This window comes from Eptesicus fuscus, chromosome 3 (assembly GCF_027574615.1).
Source record: "Eptesicus fuscus isolate TK198812 chromosome 3, DD_ASM_mEF_20220401, whole genome shotgun sequence".
Taxonomy (NCBI): Eukaryota; Metazoa; Chordata; class Mammalia; order Chiroptera; family Vespertilionidae; genus Eptesicus; species Eptesicus fuscus.
Genome location: NC_072475.1, coordinates 82,051,831 through 82,071,189, shown reverse-complemented (window position 1 = coordinate 82,071,189; position 19,359 = coordinate 82,051,831). Strand labels below are relative to the sequence as shown.

General features: G+C 45.8%; 1 pseudogene; it reads left to right on the top strand.

The window, feature by feature from the left end:
* The first annotated feature begins 10,011 nt into the window (after positions 1-10,011).
* On the top strand, positions 10,012-11,656 carry LOC103300733 (eukaryotic initiation factor 4A-II-like; annotated as a pseudogene).
* The last annotated feature ends 7,703 nt before the right edge of the window (positions 11,657-19,359 follow it).

The following is a 19,359-nucleotide window of genomic DNA, read 5'->3' as shown; positions in this document are numbered from 1 at the left end:
CGAGCATGCACTGAAGTCCGCTCTGCAAGGGAAAAGCAGACATCTCGCAGAGGAGTTCCCCTGGGGCAAAATTAGTCTTTCAATGTGTTCTCTGCGATATTTTCATTATAATCCAGATGTCTTAGCATAGCAAGCAAAAACGTCATGGTCCTGGCCCTAACTGGTTTGGCTCAGTGGATAGAGCGTTGGCCTGCAGACCGAAGGGTCCCAGGTTCGATTCCAGTCGGTCAAGGGCATGTACCTCTGTTGTGGGGACATCCCCAGTGGGGGGTGTACAGGAGGCAACTGATCGATGTTTCTCTCTATCTGTCTCCCTTCCTCTCTCTTAAAAAGTCAATAAAATATATTTTTTTAAAAACAAAACAAAACAAAAACCACAATGTCATGGTCCTTCATCTTTAAACCTAAACTCAATGCCTGCCATGCTGTAAAGAAAAGGAAGAAGGAGAGGAAGTGAGGAAGAGAGGCACTGAGAGTGAGAATAGCCCATTATTTTACCCTGGGAGCTTGTAGCCTCTATGACCTCCTAAAGTACTATTTAAAGTACTTTTTCTTTATTTTTTGCTTTTAAGACCATCGAGTTTAAAAGCTCTTCCAGAGGGCAGGAAGCAAACTACTGTCCAGTCCCCAACTTATTTATTCCAAAGGGTCATCCAAAAATCAGTCATTTTGTTTCTGTAATTTTTTCTCAAAAAACAGTATCATAGGTAGCTCAGTCCTGCTGGCCACTGGACCAGCACTGCTGTGCCCTGGCCAGGGTGGGGACTCAGTCTCCCTGAGGAACTGGTCACGGCCCCAGTCCCCGCCCCCTCAGCAGGTGGGTGAACCTGAGCAGGTGCAACCTTCCCTCGGGGTGCACTGTCACCCGGGGCTCACCCTTGGAGTTTAATGCGGTGCGGCCACCACTTTGAAATTCTTAATCACGTAATCTTTGGTTTGGTTTTGTAAGGGAAGTGTGTTGGAACAAGGGAGCATGCACTGGGCCTTGCCACGTGCAGTTCCGCCTCCTTCCGGGTGGGATGGGATCTGTACCCCCATCCCCATGCCCCGCCCACAGCTGCCCTCCACCCCGGCAGGGCCTGTGCACTGATGCAGGAGGGTGGAATGGGCGCACACCCCACGGTGTTTCTCTGCCCTGCACTGGCAGCGTCACGGTGTGCGTGGAGGGTGACTGAGCTGGTGCAAGCCTCCTTTCACAGTGACTCACCCGCCATTCAATGTATGACCTCATCCAAGATACAACCTAATTAACAAAACATGTTTTAAGTTATTTTGGGATGGTGTGATTGCTCTAAAAATTCCTTTGATCTGTGGGTTTATGTTTATAACACTTCTTTAAAGTGTGAAACCCTTGAAACATCAGCATTAATATTCTCTGAAAAAGTAAAATAAATGAATGTGCATGCAAGCAGTTCCTTTCTCAGGATGCCTTGTTCAGTTAGCTCGTCGTTCTGGGAAGATTGGTACCCATGTGTCACTTTTTTCTTCTTTGTTTTGTTTTTTTCCATTGATTTTTAGGGAAAGTGGAAGAGAGAGGGAAAGACAGAAAGAGAAACATTGATGTGAGAGAAACACACTGATTGGTTGCCTCCTGCAGGCTGGGGAGGAGCTTGCAACCAAGGTACATGCCCTCGACCAGAATTGAACCCGGGACCCTTTGGTCTGCAGTTGATGCTCTATCCACTGAGCCAAACCGGTGAGGGCTATACCAGTATGTCACTTTTAAAGGACACAGACTTGTATACCAAACTTCAGAAAGTCTTATTACTTCACAGCAGGAAATATGTTTTTAAAATGTTGCTAAAGACATGGCAACTTTCATCTACTTTTAATTGGCTAAGGCAGGGAGTACTCAGCTATACCCTTTTGAAGGAACCTTTGAAGCCCTCTTATAGAAAATCCCATATAATAAAGATGTAATATGCAAATTGACTGCCACACCCTCACAAGATGGCTGCCTATGACCAGTCCAGCAGGGGGTTAGTGAGGGACGACCAAATGACTGAACAAACAGGCTGCGTGGAACAACCAGGCCGGCAGGGGGGCCAGTTAGGGGTGACCAGGCCAGCGGGGGAGGCAGTTGGGGGCAATTAGGCTGGCAGGGGGGGGGGGCAGTAAGAGGAAACTAGGCCAGCGGGGGGGGGGGGGTGGCAATTGGGGGCAACCAGGCCAGAGGGGGGACAGTTAGGGGCGATCAGGCTGGTAGGCAGAGGCAGTTAGGGGCTACCAGGCCGGCAGTGGGGGGGCAGTTGAGGGTGACCATGCCAGCAGAGTGGGCAGTTAGGAGTCACCAGGCTGGCAGGGAGGGGGCAGTTGGGGGCGACCTGGCTAGCAGCAGGGGGTAGTTAGGGGCAACCAGGCCAGGGGGGAGGGGCAGTTAGGAGCAATCAGGCTGGCAGGCAGAGGTGGTTAGGGGTGATCAGGCTGGCGGGGGGAGGGGGGACAGTTAGGGGCAACCAGGCAGGCAGGCAGGTGAGCGATTAGGAGCCAGCGGTCCAGGATTGTGAGAGGGATGTCCCGGATTGGAGAGGGTGCAGGCTGAGCTGAGGGGACCCCCCCCTCCCATGCACGAATTTCAAGCACCGGGCCTCTAGTGTGTCTATAATGTGTTACCCTAGGATTTAAAGTAATAGCTCACCTTTCAGACCTCGTGCACCTAGGCATGGGTGAGGTCACATGCCCCGGGGTCTGAGAGGCCAAGCGTCCCTGGGTCCGGGTGAGACCATGTGTCCCTGGATCCGGGTGAGGCCGCGAGCACCTAGACCCGGGTGAGCCCAAGTGGCCCTGGGTCTGGGAGAGGCCAAGCGTCCCTGGGTCCGGGTGAGACCATGTGTCCCTGGATCCGGGTGAGGCCTCGTGCACCTAGGCCCGGGTGAGGCCACGTGCCCCTGGGTCTGGGAGAGGCCAAGCGTCCCTGGGTCCGGGTGAGACCATGTGTCCCTGGATCCGGATGAGGCCTCGTGCACCTAGGCCCGGGTGAGCCCAAGTGGCCCTGGGTCTGGGAGAGGCCAAGCGTCCCTGGGTCCGGGTGAGACCATGTGTCCCAGGATCCGGGTGAGGCCTCGTGCACCTAGGCCCGGGTGAGCCCAAGTGGCCCTGGGTCTGGGAGAGGCAAGCGTCCCTGGGTCCGGGTGAGACCATGTGTCCCTGGATCCGGGTGAGGCCTCGTGCACCTAGGCCCGGGTGAGCCCAAGTGGCCCTGGGTCTGGAAGAGGCCAAGCGTCCCTGGGTCCGGGTGAGACCATGTGTCCCTGGATCCAGGTGAGGCCGTGTGCACCTAGGCCCGGGTGAGCCCAAGTGGGCCTGGGTCTGGGAGAGGCCAAGCGTCCCTCGGTCCGGGTGAGACCATGTGTCCCTGGATCCGGGTGAGGCCTCGTGCACCTAGGCCCGGGTGAGCCCAAGTGGCCCTGGGTCTGGGAGAGGCCAAGCATCCCTGGGTCCGGGTGAGACCATGTGTCCCTGGATCCGGGTGAGGCCGCGTGCACCTAGGCCCGGGTGAGCCCAAGTGGCCCTGGGTCTGGGAGAGGCCAAGCGTCCCTGGGTCCGGGTGCGACCATGTGTCCCTGGATCCGGGTGAGGCCTCGTGCACCTAGGCCCGGGTGAGCCCAAGTGGCCCTGGGTCTGGGAGAGGCCAAGCGTCTCTCGGTCCGGGTGAGACCATGTGTCCCTGGATCCGGGTGAGGCCGCGTGCACCTAGGCCCGGGTGAGCCCAAGTGGCCCTGGGTCTGGGAGAGGCCAAGTGTCCCTGGGTCCGGGTGCGACCATGTGTCCCTGGATCCGGATGAGGCCTCGTGCACCTAGGCCCGGGTGAGCCCAAGTGGCCCTGGGTCTGGGAGAGGCCAAGCGTCCCTCGGTCCGGGTGAGACCATGTGTCCCTGGATCCGGGTGAGGCCACGTGCACCTAGGCCTGGGTGAGCCCAAGTGGCCCTGGGTCTGGGAGAGGCCAAGCATCCCTGGGTCCGGGTGAGACCATGTGTCCCTGGATCCGGGTGAGGCCGCGTGCACCTAGGCCCGGGTGAGCCCAAGTGGCCCTGGGTCTGGGAGAGGCCAAGTGTCCCTGGGTCCGGGTGAGACCATGTGTCCCTGGATCCGGGTGAGGCCTCGTACACCTAGGCCCGGGTGAGCCCAAGTGGCCCTGGGTCTGGGAGAGGCCAAGCGTCCCTGGGTCCGGGTGCGACCATGTGTCCCTGGATCCGGATGAGGCCTCGTGCACCTCGGCCCGGGTGAGGCCACGTGCCCCTGGGTCTGGGAGAGGCCAAGCGTCCCTGGGTACGGGTGAAGCCAGATCCTGGGTCCGGGTGAGGCCGTGCGCCCCTGGATCCATCCGGGTGAGGCTGGGTCCCAGGCCCGGGTGAGACCACGCGCCCCTTGGGTATGGGTGAGGCCACGTGCCCCTTAGTCCGGGTGACGCCGTGCCCCTGGGTTCGGCCGAGACCAAACCAGAGGTAGTCGGACCTCCATTACCACCATTTGTCCACCATCCAGAGCTGAGGGGTCAGTGCTGACATGTACACATAAGGAACTACTGGACATTGAAATTGGGTCTCAAAAGAACTGTTGGTCCAGGGGGAAGCTCGCTACAAATTGATTCATTTGCCTGTCAGCATAACTATTATTGCTCGTCTCACATTCAGTTCTTATTAGTATATATCTAGTGACATATGATCTCGCTCATCTAGGGGAAATGATGAACAACATAGACTGAGGAACAAGAACAGAACCAGAAGCAAGGAGGCATCGATCGGACTATCGGGCCTCAGAGGGAGGATAGGGGAGGGGAGGGGGAGGGTGGGGGGAGGGGAGAGTTCAACCAAAGGACCTGTATGCATGCATATAAGCCTATCCAACGGTTAAGTTCAACAGGGGATTGGGGCATGCGTGGGGAGAGGGGTGGGATGGGAATGGGGGGATGAGGACAAATATGTGACACCTTAATCAATAAAGAAATTTAAAAAAATAAATATTTAAAGTAATAGCTCACCTTTCAAATGACCTAATTGATAATAAAACCTAGATCAATGTTTCTTACAACAAATTAAGTATCATTTTATTCCAAAGAAAACTATTATTATTTTTTCTCAGTGACTGTGAGATCTCTCTTCCAGGCTTGGCCCCATCGTAGAGCAAAAAGTATGAGTTAGCAGCTGACTGAAACGGGAGACCACTGGCCATGTTGAACTTTAGCTGAGCCCCTGGGTACTGAGTGGAGAAATCCATCCCCTCACCAATTTGTTTTCTGAGACGGGACCACCATGCTCTCACAGATTCTGAGATAAGACCCACCTCTCTCTTCCTCAGTGAAGGTGACTCCCTGGTTTACCTGCCTCTTAGCGGGTCTAGGCCCCTTCCTTGGAAACGTTTCTCATTAATGAACGTCCTTCCTATGGCCACAGCCTGGTAAAATCTTCTCCTTAATCATCCAGTACGTGTTGTCTTTTACAGTGTCTTTAAGAGAAAAAAAAAAGGTTCAAGTTTTTGTTAAATCAAAGGATATCAAAATAGCAATTGGCAAGTGACATGACTTTGAAATTGACCAGGACTTTACAGTGTGATAGTGTTTTAAAGCAAGGTTTACAAGAACAAAGTAGGTGACTCCATCCCATAAATGAGTTAAGTTTAATATAGTAACATGGGCTGCTTGGACTACAGCCTGCTGGAAATACCAGCAGCACCAGGCACAGAATTGTACTTGAAGTAACAATTTCCTTATCACCTCCTTCTCTTGATTCTTTGCGGATGGTGTGTGTGTGTGTGTGTGTGTGTGTGTGTGTGTGTGTGTCATTTGAACAGGCTTACAAGTGGCACAATACAAAATGATAGAGGGGGGAAAAATAAACTAAAAATGAAAAAGTTTCTTCAATTCCAGAAACCTATCCCCCAGAGCCCCTGGGTAGACAAGTGAGTGAGTCTGACATGGCAGATTCTAGTTGCAAACAGGGATTCTGACGAAGGAAATAAATGCTGCGATCTGGATATAACTAGGAATTCCATTGGTTTCTGAAATAACTTTAGGTCTAAATATTCTATATGTTGCTACTTGCAAACCACTATAATAGCGTACAATAGGAAATAAAGCAAATGTCCCCCAGGAGGAGGCGGGTTAAGTAAACTAAGGTGAACCCATTCAGTGGACTGTTCTGCAGCATTAAAAGTTAATTTGCACCCAGCTGGTGTGGCCACTGGTTGAGTGTCAACCCATGAGCCAGGAGGTCACAGTTCAATTACCAGTCAGGGCACATCCCCCGTAGGGGGCGTGCAGGAGGCAGCCAGTCAATGAGTCTCTCTCATCATTGATGTTTCTATCCCTCTCTCCCTCTTCCTTCTTAACATTTTTAAGTTAGTTTGCTTGGTTAAGAATGGCATAACAATTGTTTATGAAAAAATGTAAAGTAAAAGAAACTTGTTTATGATCCAGAGAAGAAAGTCTGATTACAAATGGCTTAACTTAGATACATTTCTGAATAGAAGGCAGTTCAATGAGTCAGGGACTAAGTCCATATTTCATTTCTATATCCTCAGCACAGTGTTCGTTATGATATGTGTTAAATTAATAAATGTAAGTAATAAATGTAATAAATGGTTCCACTAGAAAAAATACGTTATGCACAGAAAAACTCTAAGACCATACATTAAAATGTTAGCTATTTAATTCTGAGTGGATGATTCTTCTTTTGCCAATTGGTATTTTAAATTTTTATAATGAAATTGTATTCCTTTTGTAATCAGAACAAAAATAATAAAATAAAGTTAAAAACATATCTCTTTTTAGCTTTTCCAGAGAAGCCCTACAAAAGAGCTCATTTCTATATTTAGGCAGTTTAGAGTTGGCTGTCTGTTTCTTAATCTTAGAAAGCAGCGTATTTTCTGATATCCTTGCATTTTATCCCAACTTACCCCTCAGTGAGCAATCACACACAGTCTCTTTCGGATTGTGATCAGCAAATGAAGTGAAAATCAAAGTGAGGTAACCATTATGTGCTGTCTGTCACTCATACGTTTCCCATGTAAATGGCATTTCGTTCTTCTTGCAATAAGAACTGAACCAGAAACTGTGCTGCTCCCTAACAGAAATGAAGCTCACAGGAACAGCTCTGTTCTCATAGACTTCACAAGCCACCAATTTGAGGAGAAGAAATTGGCTAAAATCCTAGAAGCTCATTCTGAATGCTCTAATAATTCCCTTGAGCCATAAACAAATTTCATTTCTCAGTGTTAGACATTTATCACTGAAGAATACAATGCCTGCGTTTCTGGACATTAACAAAGGTTATGTTTGATGGGCCCACAATTGTGCGTGAATGCTCCTCAAGAGCAATGCCGAGTGCATGTGGAGTGCGAGAGAGATCAGCCTTGTAGCCGAGATTGCCCCTGCCCTCAGCCATGCGTCTGACTTAAAACTGTGAAATGGTATGCCCAGCGGAAGCATCAGACATCCTGAATGTTATAAGTCAAAGCGGAAGAAAAGCAGCAACGGCAAAAGAACCAGGGTTGGAAGAAGGGAAGAGTGTAAATTTGTTCTGTTTATTTATAGATTTGTCCTTAAAAAAAAAAAAAAAACACCAATTATATACAGAGTGTATCAGAATCAGAAATGTTAATCCAACTGAAGTGCTCTGCTTAAATCATTGCAACAAAGTCCTAAAGAACCACCTAAAATATTACTCTGTTCTGTCTTTTAAAAATATAATCCTATGGAAATACTATCCCCTTTAAATCAGGCTTAAAAACTGTTAAATAGTTATAAATTTTATTTATGGTCTATCAACAATTAAATGGAGAAAAGTTTTAAATAAACTATATTAGCTCAAGTTTGGACCGTTTCCTAGAAAAATATAGGCCTTGGACAGTTTTGAAAGAATTGGAAAAGTTGTACCAATAAATAAAATGAGCCTGGCCAGCATGGCTCAGTAGTTGAGCGTCTACCTATGAACCAGGAAGTCACGGTTCCTTTGCCGGTCCAGACATATGCCCGGGTTGCAGGCTCCATCCCCAATAGGGGGTGTGCCGACAAAGGCAGCCCATCAATGATTCTCTCTCATCACTGATGTTTCTATATCTCTCTCTCTCCCTTCCTCTCTGAAATCAATAAAAAAAAAATTTTTTTTAAGAAAATGAAATATTTCAGAATTAACCCACCCATGAGGGAAGTCATAACAGAAAAAGAATTTGCTTTTAAATCTTTCACACCCAAGGGTAACATAAGTTTCTGGAATGCTATGTCATTCATGGCAGAGAATCAAGACCAACGTTATTGGAAACAAGGAAGAAGTTATTTGCCTCTTTACCTGACATGAAAGAATTCAAATCAATTTGGTTTGCTTTATGGTGAAATGAATGACAAAACACTGAAAGTAATACTCCGTCTTTATTTCCCTTAATTCAACCCCAGGAATCAAAATAGGAAGGGAAATATTTTATACTTCCTATGAAGGACTTGTCTCTAAATGGAGTCTTTTTCACAAAATACTCCACACAAAAGAATGCACACTGCCAGTCTACAAAATGACTGCGGATCATTGGAGGTTCTTCTACCTAAAAAACATCTATTTAATACCCACTTGACCTGATTCACTTGGTTCAACCAAAGTTACCAAAGGTTACTATGGGATAAATAAATTTTATTCAATTTGTTGCTCAATACCACGTCTGGACGCACCTTCAGTTGTCTATAATTGAGAGCCCACCTCCCTGCGTGGATGTCATTTTCCTTCTTTTGGTTCCCTTTTCAGAACTCAGGAAGTGTGCATACCTCTGCTCTAACACCCACTGCGTTTGTCACTTCGTCTAGCTACCAGCTCACTGTTCTTGCAGGTCAATAACGTTTGGTGAATAAAGTAACTAATTAAATACCTCCAAAAGCTATGAAAACTCTACTCAACTACAAAACATACGATGCCATTGAAATGGGACGTATTACTTGAATATTGGGATGGGAAGACTGAGCGAAGTTTACAGTTTTTTGTACCCATTGGACTCCATAACATAAGGGGCGTGCCAATGCCGTAAGATAAAAGCCACGACAGGAGGTGGTGGAGGGAAGGTCTTCGGGGAAGCGCACACCTTCGTGGTGATGTGCGTCCTTGGGAGGATTCAGCTCAGATGCTTGGGCACTTGGCTACCACTAAGGAACCAAGTCCCTTTATGTTATTGTCACAGTCCGGTTTTATTCCCTAGTTAAACACAGAAAATTTACATTTAGAAAGAAGGGGGGGTCCAGATGAGCAGTTACAAAGCCCTTCCCTGTAGAAATTGTTTTTCCATAATACGAATGCCTGTGACTCTCATTTATGGGATCAGATCCTCCTAAGACCTTAAAACGCTCCTGGATGTAAGTCAGTCAACTATCAAATCTTCTTTAGGCCAGGAGCCGTGGCTGCTGACTCTCAGTTCCATCTAGCACTGTCCAATTTATAGTCAGTTGTTTGATACACTCTGACTCTAAAACAAGTTTTATGTATCGGGAATTCTCTTCATGCATGTGTATCCCAGTAAAACAAATTAATGTAACAGACACAACGGGAAATAAAATCCGTGAGTGGGTGTTAATGACATGGTTGTTCTCCAGAATGATTCTACCAATGAGCCGCCCGGGGATCCTCTTCTCTTTATCCGGATGGACCTGCTCTGGGGCTGCCTGTGAGTCTTCCTCGAATGGAGTCTTCCTCAGCGTGGAGGGAAAAGGAAGTCTGGTCCCTGTCAGTCTTGCTGTCAGGGTAACATCCATCAAAGGCCATAGCCTTAACATTGTACATTTCTGAAATCTGATAAAAAGACTTTTGTTAGTAAGTCATGAAAATGGTTTTATGAATAGGAATTACAGTAAAAATCTAAACAAGATTTAAAAACAGTTGTAATAAATGCTAAGAATGTTTTGCTTATTTTAAAGAATTCTGATTTTGCTTCTGGTGTCTGACTAAAAGCCATCTAGATTAATAAAAGCATAATATGCTAATTAGACCGGACAGCCAAACGACCTTCCAGACATCCTTCCTGACGACCTTGACCTTGTGGATGAAGCCGGACTGTGAGGGCCGAGCCCCTTACACGAATTTTGTGCTTTGGGCCTCTAGTTTTAATAATAAATGGAAAGCGTTATCTTGGGCATCCATTTAATAGGGGTTTAGCTAGTTTTATAATTTTTCCTATAGAGATATTTGAGCATTATACAAACAAATGTTACAAAATTATAACGTCAGTGTTTTCTAATTCAGTCCTGGCCTGATAGACTGTTACACTCAATGCCTGTCCCCCCTCCCCGCCCGCCCGCCGAAGGAAAGTTTCAGGTTCCCCCTTTGTTTCTGAGTAGTATGACATGTTTGGCATAAGCTGGTGAGTTGAAATTGAACATGATTTATCAGAAGAGCAATACAAGCCAATTGGGTTTGTTTTTCAATATATTTTTCCTCTTTAGAGAAAACATAACTGTATGCCCAGTCCGTGTGTTCAGTCCAAAAACAATAGTAACATCTGGTGATCCATTTATGCTTAAATTTGGGGTGGGGATCGGCAATGATTCTAGCTGCTCTCTTAAAATGCAAATTGGCGCTTTTCAGTCGGGCGCTGAGTGGCTGTTCGGAACCTGCCTGGTGGCTCCGCGGACAAAAACAGAGAACAGGGCGGCCCAGAGGGAATGGACCCCGATGGTGTCTTCGAGAGCAGCTGGAATGAGATTGTTGGTAACTTTGACAACATGAACGTAAAGGAGTCTCTTCCCAGGGCATCTATGCTGATGGTTTTGAGAAGCCTTCAGCTACTCAGCAGAGAGCTGTGGTTCCTTGTATTTAAGATCCAAAAGGCAATTCTGGCACTTGGAGACTACGTGGGAGCACCTTGTCGTGCCTGCATTGGTGGAACCGATGTTCGCCATGAAATGCAAACACTGCAGGCCGAAGCACCACATGTTGTTGGTACACCAGGAGAGCGTTTGCTATGCTAAACAGAGATATCTTTCTCCAAAACCGATCAAAATGTTTGTTTTGGATGCAGCAGATGAAATGTTGAGCCGGAGATTTAAGGATCAAATCTATGAGATTTTCCAAAAATTAAATACAAGTATTCAGGTTGTGTTGCTTTCTGCCACGATGCCAACTGATGTGTTGGAGGTGACCAAAAAGTCTTTGAGAGATCCGATTCGAATTCTGGTGAAAAAGGAAGAATTGACCCTTGAAGGAATCAAACAGTTTTATATTAATGTTGAAAGAGAGGAATGGGAGTTGGACGCACTTTGTGACTTGTATGAGACACTGACGATTACACAGGCCGTTCTTTTTCTCAATACAAGGCGCAAAGTGGACTGGCCCACTGAGGAAATGCATGCCAGGGACTCCACAGTTCCCGCTCTGCCTGGTGACGCGGACGAGAAGGAAAGAGATGTTATCATGAGGGAATTCCCATCAGGGTCAAGCCGTGTTCCGCTGACTTGTTGGCTCGTGGGATTGACGTGCAACAAGGGTCATTGGTTATGAACGATGATCTACCTACCAATCGTGAAAACTGTATTCACAGAATTGGCAGAGGGGGTCGATTTGGGAGGAAAGGTGTGGCTGTAACCTTGGTTACTGAAGAAGACAAGAGGATTCTTCGTGACATGGAGACTTTCTACAATACTGCCGTGGAGGCAATGCCAGTGAATGTGGCTGACCTTGACCTTATTTAACTCCCAGATGAGATAGTTTTGAATGCAGTGCTCGCCGTGGCTGACTAGGCGATCACAACGTGCATTGTGCTTCTTTCTTTGGGAATATTTGATTCTTGTCTCAATGCTCATAACGGATCAGAAATACAGATTTTTATAGCAAAGCGACTTTAGTCGTGAGCTCTTGTGAGGAGAGTCATTGGCTTTATCCTCTAGAGTTAGACTGTTGGGGTTGGGTACAAAAGATGGGGTCCGTTAAATCTTTCTTTCTTAGAAATTTATTTCCTAGTTATGTAGAAACAGTTGTATTAGATGTTCTCTATCATTTAGTAATATACTTGTGGACTACAAGATGTAAGTGCTGTATAAAATCAGCCAATTATGTTAAACTAGCTTATCTGCCTTTATTGTGTTTGTCATTAGCCTGAATAGAAGGCCTTTAAAGTTGATTTTATTTTATTTTTTAGGAAGCATTTGAATGCATTTTGTTTGGTATTGTATTTATTCAATAAAGTATTTAATCAGTGCTAAGTGTGAACTGGACCCTGTTGCTAAGCCCCAGCAAGCAGTCATATCCTAGGTAGGGTTAAACCCCCAGTAAAACTGCCATATTGCACATGTCTTACTGAAGTTTGAATGTTAAATAAATTGTATATTCACGTTTTAAAAAATGCAAATTGGCTAAGCCTTCCCATTTTTGCTGAAAAGCACCTGTAAATGATGCTCATATAACCCAACTAAACAACTTGAAATTGGCTTACTTTTTGGAAGGAGTGAATTTTCAGTGCTTTCTTGGTCCAGTGCCTGGCTGAATCTGAACTACCACGTCTCTGAGGGAGACAGTGGCTCTCTTTGGTACAGAGCAGTGTCTAGGAAGCAGCTGATACTAATTGCTTTCTGAGAAAACGAAATCACTTATGGATCTATAGGGAAGTTTAAAATGAACAAATATGAACAGGCTACCACTGGATGAAATCATTCAGAATTCATATTGGAGGCAGCAGAATAAATTCTGCCAAAATGTGTATTTGGTTCATAGTGATTTAAAAACCTAATATTTGCCCTAGCCGGTTTGGCTCAGTGGATAGAGTGTCGACTTGTGGACCGAAGGGTCCCAGCTTCGATTCCGGTCAAAGGCACGTACCTTGGTTGCAGGCTCCTCCCCGGCCCAGGCCCTGGTCGGGGCTCATGCAGGAGGCCACCAATCAATGTCTCTCACATCAATGTTTCTCTCTGTCTTTCCCTTTCTCTTCCATTTTCCCTAAAAATCAATGGAAAAAATATCTTCGGGCACGGATTAAATAAATAAATACCTAATATTTTACTTAATTCAAAAGACATGGAGACTAGAAATAAGTCAGAGAGCAAAAGACAAATGCCATATGATTTCACTTATATGTGGAATCTGAAAAAAACAAAATAAACAAACAAAACAGAAAGAGACACAGAGACACAGAGAACAAACCAATGCTTGCCAGATGAGAGGGGAGGAGGGGGAGTGCAAACTGGAAGCTACAAAATAGCTACAGGATGTCAAGTACAGCGTGGGAGACATAGTCAATATAACGTTGTAATAACTATGTATGGTGCCAGGTGGGTACCATACTTATTGGGGGGGGCGTCCCTTCATAAGTTATATAAATCTCTACCGACTATAAAAAGACATGGAAACTATTGATTCTGTGAAATCAAACTAACCAGGTCTCCATACCAAGTCATATTGTCCCCTTTGCTTTAATTGTAGAAGCTTTCCATAATAAAAATGGACAAAATAAACATGACACAAGATCAAGACTGAATAGCTAGCCCCAGATAGCCATTTAATAGCATTAATAATTTATTCAATTCTGGAGCTGAGGATAGAATAACTGTGTGCAGTCTCCTCACCCGGAATACTGATGAGTCACTCCCCCTGGACATCTACTTTTCTATTCAACAAAAATGTCATTATTGTGTTAAAGAAGACACAATCGTCCATGAAGATCAAGGGTGCCATTTTCTTTCTCCATTATGATCATTTAGAACTATCTATATAACTGATCAAATATCGCAACATACAATCTACCAGTAGTCTGCCAATTTCTTTAAGTTTATAAGTTGGTTTTTCCAACTTAAAAACTTGCAAAAACACTTTTAGTACTGGTCTTTCAATTTTTCACTTCAGCCTATAAATAAGCTAAGGCATATTATATCTTAACTGTAGATTTGAGTGTTTTAGACTAAGTCCTGGAATTAGGGAAATGCTTGGATGAAGGGATAAGAAAAAAAATTGCTTCTTTTCTCCTTCCTGGGTCAAGATCAACACTGGGGATAATTTTTCCACAGCCCTTGCTGTTCTCCCAGTTCCTGGGGTCTGGGGTGGGGTGGATGGGAGGGGGCGGTGAGACCTGTGTGTGTGGTGGTAGGAAGTGAGCTTTGCCTGACTTCATGATTTCATAGCGATCCATTAGCCTAGCATTCCTGGCCTTCCTGGCCATCCCCCAATCACTCCACCCTGGGCACTTGGGAAAAGGAACTGGCAGGAGAGGCTCATTCCCTAGGGAGCCTTCACTATGAGGTCTGTATTGATGTCCAGGGGTGGTCTCTGAAATAAGGTAAAAGGAGGCTGCGTCTCCAGGGAGATTGCTGAACCGTCTAGCTTAGCCGGTGATCAAGAGAGTGAGATGTTTAATTCAGTGATGAGGTATTAGTGAGCTCTCCTGCTCACAGATCTAAGCCACTTGCTCCAAACCGCTTTATAAGAAAAGAAATGTGACATTATCATACGCGTCTGTCTGGCTCACACGTCTCCCTTCTCTCTAAAATTGGTTTCCCAATTCTGAAGTGAGAGGTATCACTGACTAGCCCCAAACCCACAGATATATCTGTCTGCCCTGCCCCTGACTAGGGCATCCTATCCCTTTGACGCTGTGGTAATAACTGGTCACTATTTAACAGGAAAGGAGGAAGATGAAGACTAGAGAACATAAGCATGCCATTTGTACCGCTTTGCCAAGAAGCTGCACTCAATACTCTCCAAGTCTGTTCCCCTTGATCACATGGGGAAGGGACTGGACCAGGGCAATCTGGATGCGTGCCCAGTGAGGTCTGAGTGACAGAGGACGGTGCTGTCTGTCCATCACACCTGGGAGCAGAGTCAGTGGCAAGCACAGAAAATCTGAATATTTAAAGAAGTACTCTCTCTCTCTCTCTCTCTCTCTCTCTCTCTCTCTCTCTCTCCTCTCTCTCTCTCTCTCTCTCTCTCTCTCTCTCTCTCTCTCTCTCTCTTCCCTCTCCCTTCCTCTCATTCTCAAATCAATAAAAACATATCCTTGGGTAAGGATTTTTTTTAAAAGGATGATGCTTATTAACCCAAAAGAATCTCTTTCAGTGGTACACAAGGAGATTGTGTACAACCCCATCAAGAGAAAGAATAACCAGGGTGAACACATGTGCTGTGTGGCAGGTGGGGGCGAGGAGACATAGAAAGATTAAAGTCAAAGGACACATTGAGGTGAGCCATGGTTACTTCACTGCCTCTTTCTTGGGTTAACCACCCCCACATAAAAAATAAAATAAAATAAAATAAAATAAAATAAAATAAAATAAAATAAAATAAACAAGAGCACAAAACAAGAACAGCAAATCCTTTTCCTTATCAGACGTTTTCCTCTGTCAGCTGTTGCTTCACAGATTATCTAAACCAGGGGTCCTCAGACTTTTTAAACAGGGGGCCAGTTCACTGTCCCTCAGACCGTTGGAGGGCTGGACTAAAAAAAACTATGAACAAATTCCTATGCACACTGCACATATCTTATTTTGAAGTAAAAAAAAAAACAAAACGGCAAAAACACCCGCATGTGGCCCGCGGGCCGTGGTTTGAGGACGCCTGATCTAAACTCACAGTATGGGCAATGGGTCGGCAGCACGGGGGGCTGGTTAGCAACGCAGAGTCTTGGGTCCCACGCCAGACCTCCTGAATGAAAACGGTGACAGGTCCCCTGGGATGCGTACACACCCACCACTGCACACTTGTCTGTGAGCTCCGGGTTGTCTCACCCTGCGTATTCGTCCTGTGGGGCACGTACATGACAGGAACACAGGATCACATGCTTTCAACAAAAGAAACTGCGGCATCCGCAATAAAGCAAAAGCAGCTCCTACTGCTTCAACTCAAAGGTTACAAAATGAAAGAAGGAAGCTGGCATTGCAGGAGAACTGAGTTCCCTTTGCAGCTCTGCTGGCTGTGAAACACTTGGTAAATCACTTTACTTCACTAAAACTCTGCTTCTTCATTTCTTTATATACTACAGGCCCGGTGCCCGGGGTCCCTCGGCCTGGCCTGCGGGGATCAGGCCAAAACTGGCTCTCCAAAATCCCCCTAGGGGTCCCGGATTGCAAGAGGGCAGTTCTCCAGAGATGCTCCAAAATCGGACTCCCTCCTCTCTGGTTCTGAGTGTGTCACCCGAGAACCACAGCTGCCAAGTCACCGCAGCTCTGCAGCTCCTGTGTTGAGCGTCTGCCCCCTGGTGGTCATTGTGAGTCATAGCTACCAATCGGACAGTCGAATGGTCTGCCGGTTGGTTGCTTAGGCTTTTATATGGTATACTAGTAGCCCGTTTGCACGAAGATTCGTGCAATAGACCTTCATTCACCTGGCTGCCTGCACCAGTTTTCTGCTGGCACCGGGGTCCCAGGCCTTGGCTGTGGCCACCGCCTTCTGCCTTCTTTCAGGGTCCGGGCTTGGCCCTGGGCGGTGGCCTTGGGCTCAGCTGCACCCAGTGTCCCTGCTACCCGAACTCAGGAGCGAGCCGACCCCCCAGGTCAGCTCGCTCCTGTGATCGGCGCAGGCACCCCACTGGCGCCCAAGGCCGGGAAAGCCCCGGGCGGCTTTCCCGGCCTTGGGCTCCCCCACACCCCAGCTTCCCTGCAACGGTTTCCTGGTGGGCGTGGTTGATGGGCGTGGTTTGGTTGGTGGGCATGGCTTGGGCGTAGCAAAGGTGCGGTCAATTTGCATATTTGTCTATTATAAGGTAAGATATTAAGGTGACCAGTCGTCCCGCTTTTGGCAGGACAGTCCCGATTTTTAACAATTTGTCCCGCGGCGTTTTAAAAAAGTCCCAATTTTTGGAAAGAATGCATGACAAGCTAGGAAACGGCGGGAGAAACGGGAAGGGAATATACGGTTTTTGGCAGCCATGTGGCTATTTAGCCAGGATATGAGTTTTATATTATTTTTGTTAATTTTATAATGTTAAACTTTAATAATAACAAATAATTGTTGAGAACTGATTATCGAGAACTGCTTATCAAAGTTCGCATTGTTGATCAGTTGTTAGAATTCAACCACCATTGTTCGGACTTAATGAACAATGGCATTTTTTGGGATTGGCAACGACGAAAACATTTTGTAACTGTCTCTCAGATGATACACATCGTACTGCGTGCTAGTAAGCTAGTTAAACAAGTGACGTCATTACAAATCAGCTATTCAGATAATTTAGGTAAGTAATTTATTTATTTATTTCATAAATACATAAATTTTCTTGAATTTAGCAGACAGTACTCGTATTATTTATATTTTATAGTAGCAGCAAAAAGTCTAGCGCCGGCCTTGAAAGTGACACTTACGACTTACGTTACGGCAAATTCAGAGGAAAAATAATACAAGTTAGTATTGTTATTATTTAGAAAGAAATATAGGATTAAAATAATTTTTAAAATATAGTTACTTTATAACAATCAAATTAATTTAATTTATAAACTAACCATAAAATATGTTCATGTAATTATGTACCTACTTACTGTGTTTTTAAGCAATATGTATATAATAATTTATAATGTAATTTTAAATTATTTTTTTTAGATTTTTAACATAATGAGTAAGAAAAGAGGATGCAAATTCAATGATGATCTAAGAAGTGAATTTCCTTTTATTAAAAAGACCAAAAGCGATTAAAATATAGACCAAATTTTTAATCAAGAACACCCCCCCCCCTCGGGCCGAAACCGGTTTGGCTCAGTGGATAGAGCGTCAGCCTTCGGACTCAAGGGTCCCAGGTTCGATTCCGGTCAAGGGCATGTACCTTGGTTGTGGGCACATCCCTAGTAGGGGGTGTGCAAGAGGCAGCTGATCGATGTTTCTCTCTCATCGATGTTTCTAACTCTTCATCCCTCTCTCTTCCTCTCTGTAAAAAATCAATAAAATACATTAAAAAAAAAAAAAAAGAACACCCCCCGTCCCCCCGTCAATGGTGTCCCGCTTTACCAATGTTAAAATCTGGTCACCTTAGTATATATAGATATTTTTATTGATTTCAGAGATGAAGGGAGAAGGAGAGAGAGATAGAAACATCAGTGATGAGAGAGAATCACTGATCGGCTGCCTCCTGCATTCCCCTACCTGGGAATCGAGCCCGCAACCTGGGCATGTGCCCTGACCGGAATTGAACCATAACCTCCCGGTTCATAGCTGGACGCTCAGCCACTGAACCACATAGACTAGGCTGCTTCTTCATTTTTAAAATAAAGATAATAATCTCCACAAGGCCTACATCAGGAAGCCGATATAAGGGTTCAGTTGGAGAAGAGAACATAAACATACTCAAGCCCAGCTAGCATGGCTCAGTGGTTGAGTATCATCGACCTATGAACCAGGAGGTCACGGTTCAATTCCCGGTCAGGACACATGTCTGGTCTGTGGCCTCGATCCCCAGTGTGAGGCGTGCAGGAGGCAGCCAATCAATGATTCCCTCTCATCATGGATGTATCTATCTCCCTCTCCCTCTCCATTCCTCTCTGAAATCAATAAAAATATATTTTTTTAAATTCTCAAAAGTATGACATGCTCTCACTAGAAATATAAAAAAATATAAAATTATGTTCTGGGTGTGTAAATGTTCATATAAGAATTTCTTAAAATCATGTGTATGAGTATGTACATATATGCATAGCTCCACACGTAGTTTCCTAAGCGCATGCTAGCAAACGAATTCATTTGATCCGTTGGGTGTCTGAAGTACAATGTTGTATGTCAGTTCTCATGCTAACGGGGGCTGGGCCCAGTCCCCAGTGAAATGCAGCAGGTAGAGATGGGTCTATGCCTATGTACTAAGCAGTGTCACAAAACCCTGTCATCACAGTTAAAACCCAGAAGCATCCTTATTCCCAGGATCCCGTGCGGAGAAGAACCTCCCTTTGTGCACTCCCACTCTCCCGAGAAACAAGAAGGGAAAAGGAATCCTCGCTCTTGGCGGAGAGAAACACGACATGTATGGGTTGGGGGCACAGTCTGGAGTCAGGGAGACTCAGCAGCAAATCCTGGCTGCTCTTGAGCCTGTGACCTCGGTCATGTGACTGCCCACCTGCTCCCATTTCACTTCCATAAAACGAGGGTGAGAGAATACTGACCCCTTGGGGTTACCTTCAGAATTAAATGGCATAATATATGTGAGGTGGTTAGCATCATGCCAATACATCATAAACACTCATTAAATGTTAGCTGTTCTTCTTATTATCATCATCTACTTTAAAAGGATGTGGTTTGTATATCAGCCCCTTTTTTGCCATGAGAGGTAGCACACTGAGAAAAACTCACACAAAACACCTGGCAAAGGCGAGTGAGGGTGTGAGGAAACCAGCCAGCACAGAGCACAGAGAGTCAAGGTCAGTGTTAAACTGTCAGCAGCGTGGAAACCTGCACCTTGACAAGGGACATGCACCTAACACACGGGCTGGCAGTGCTG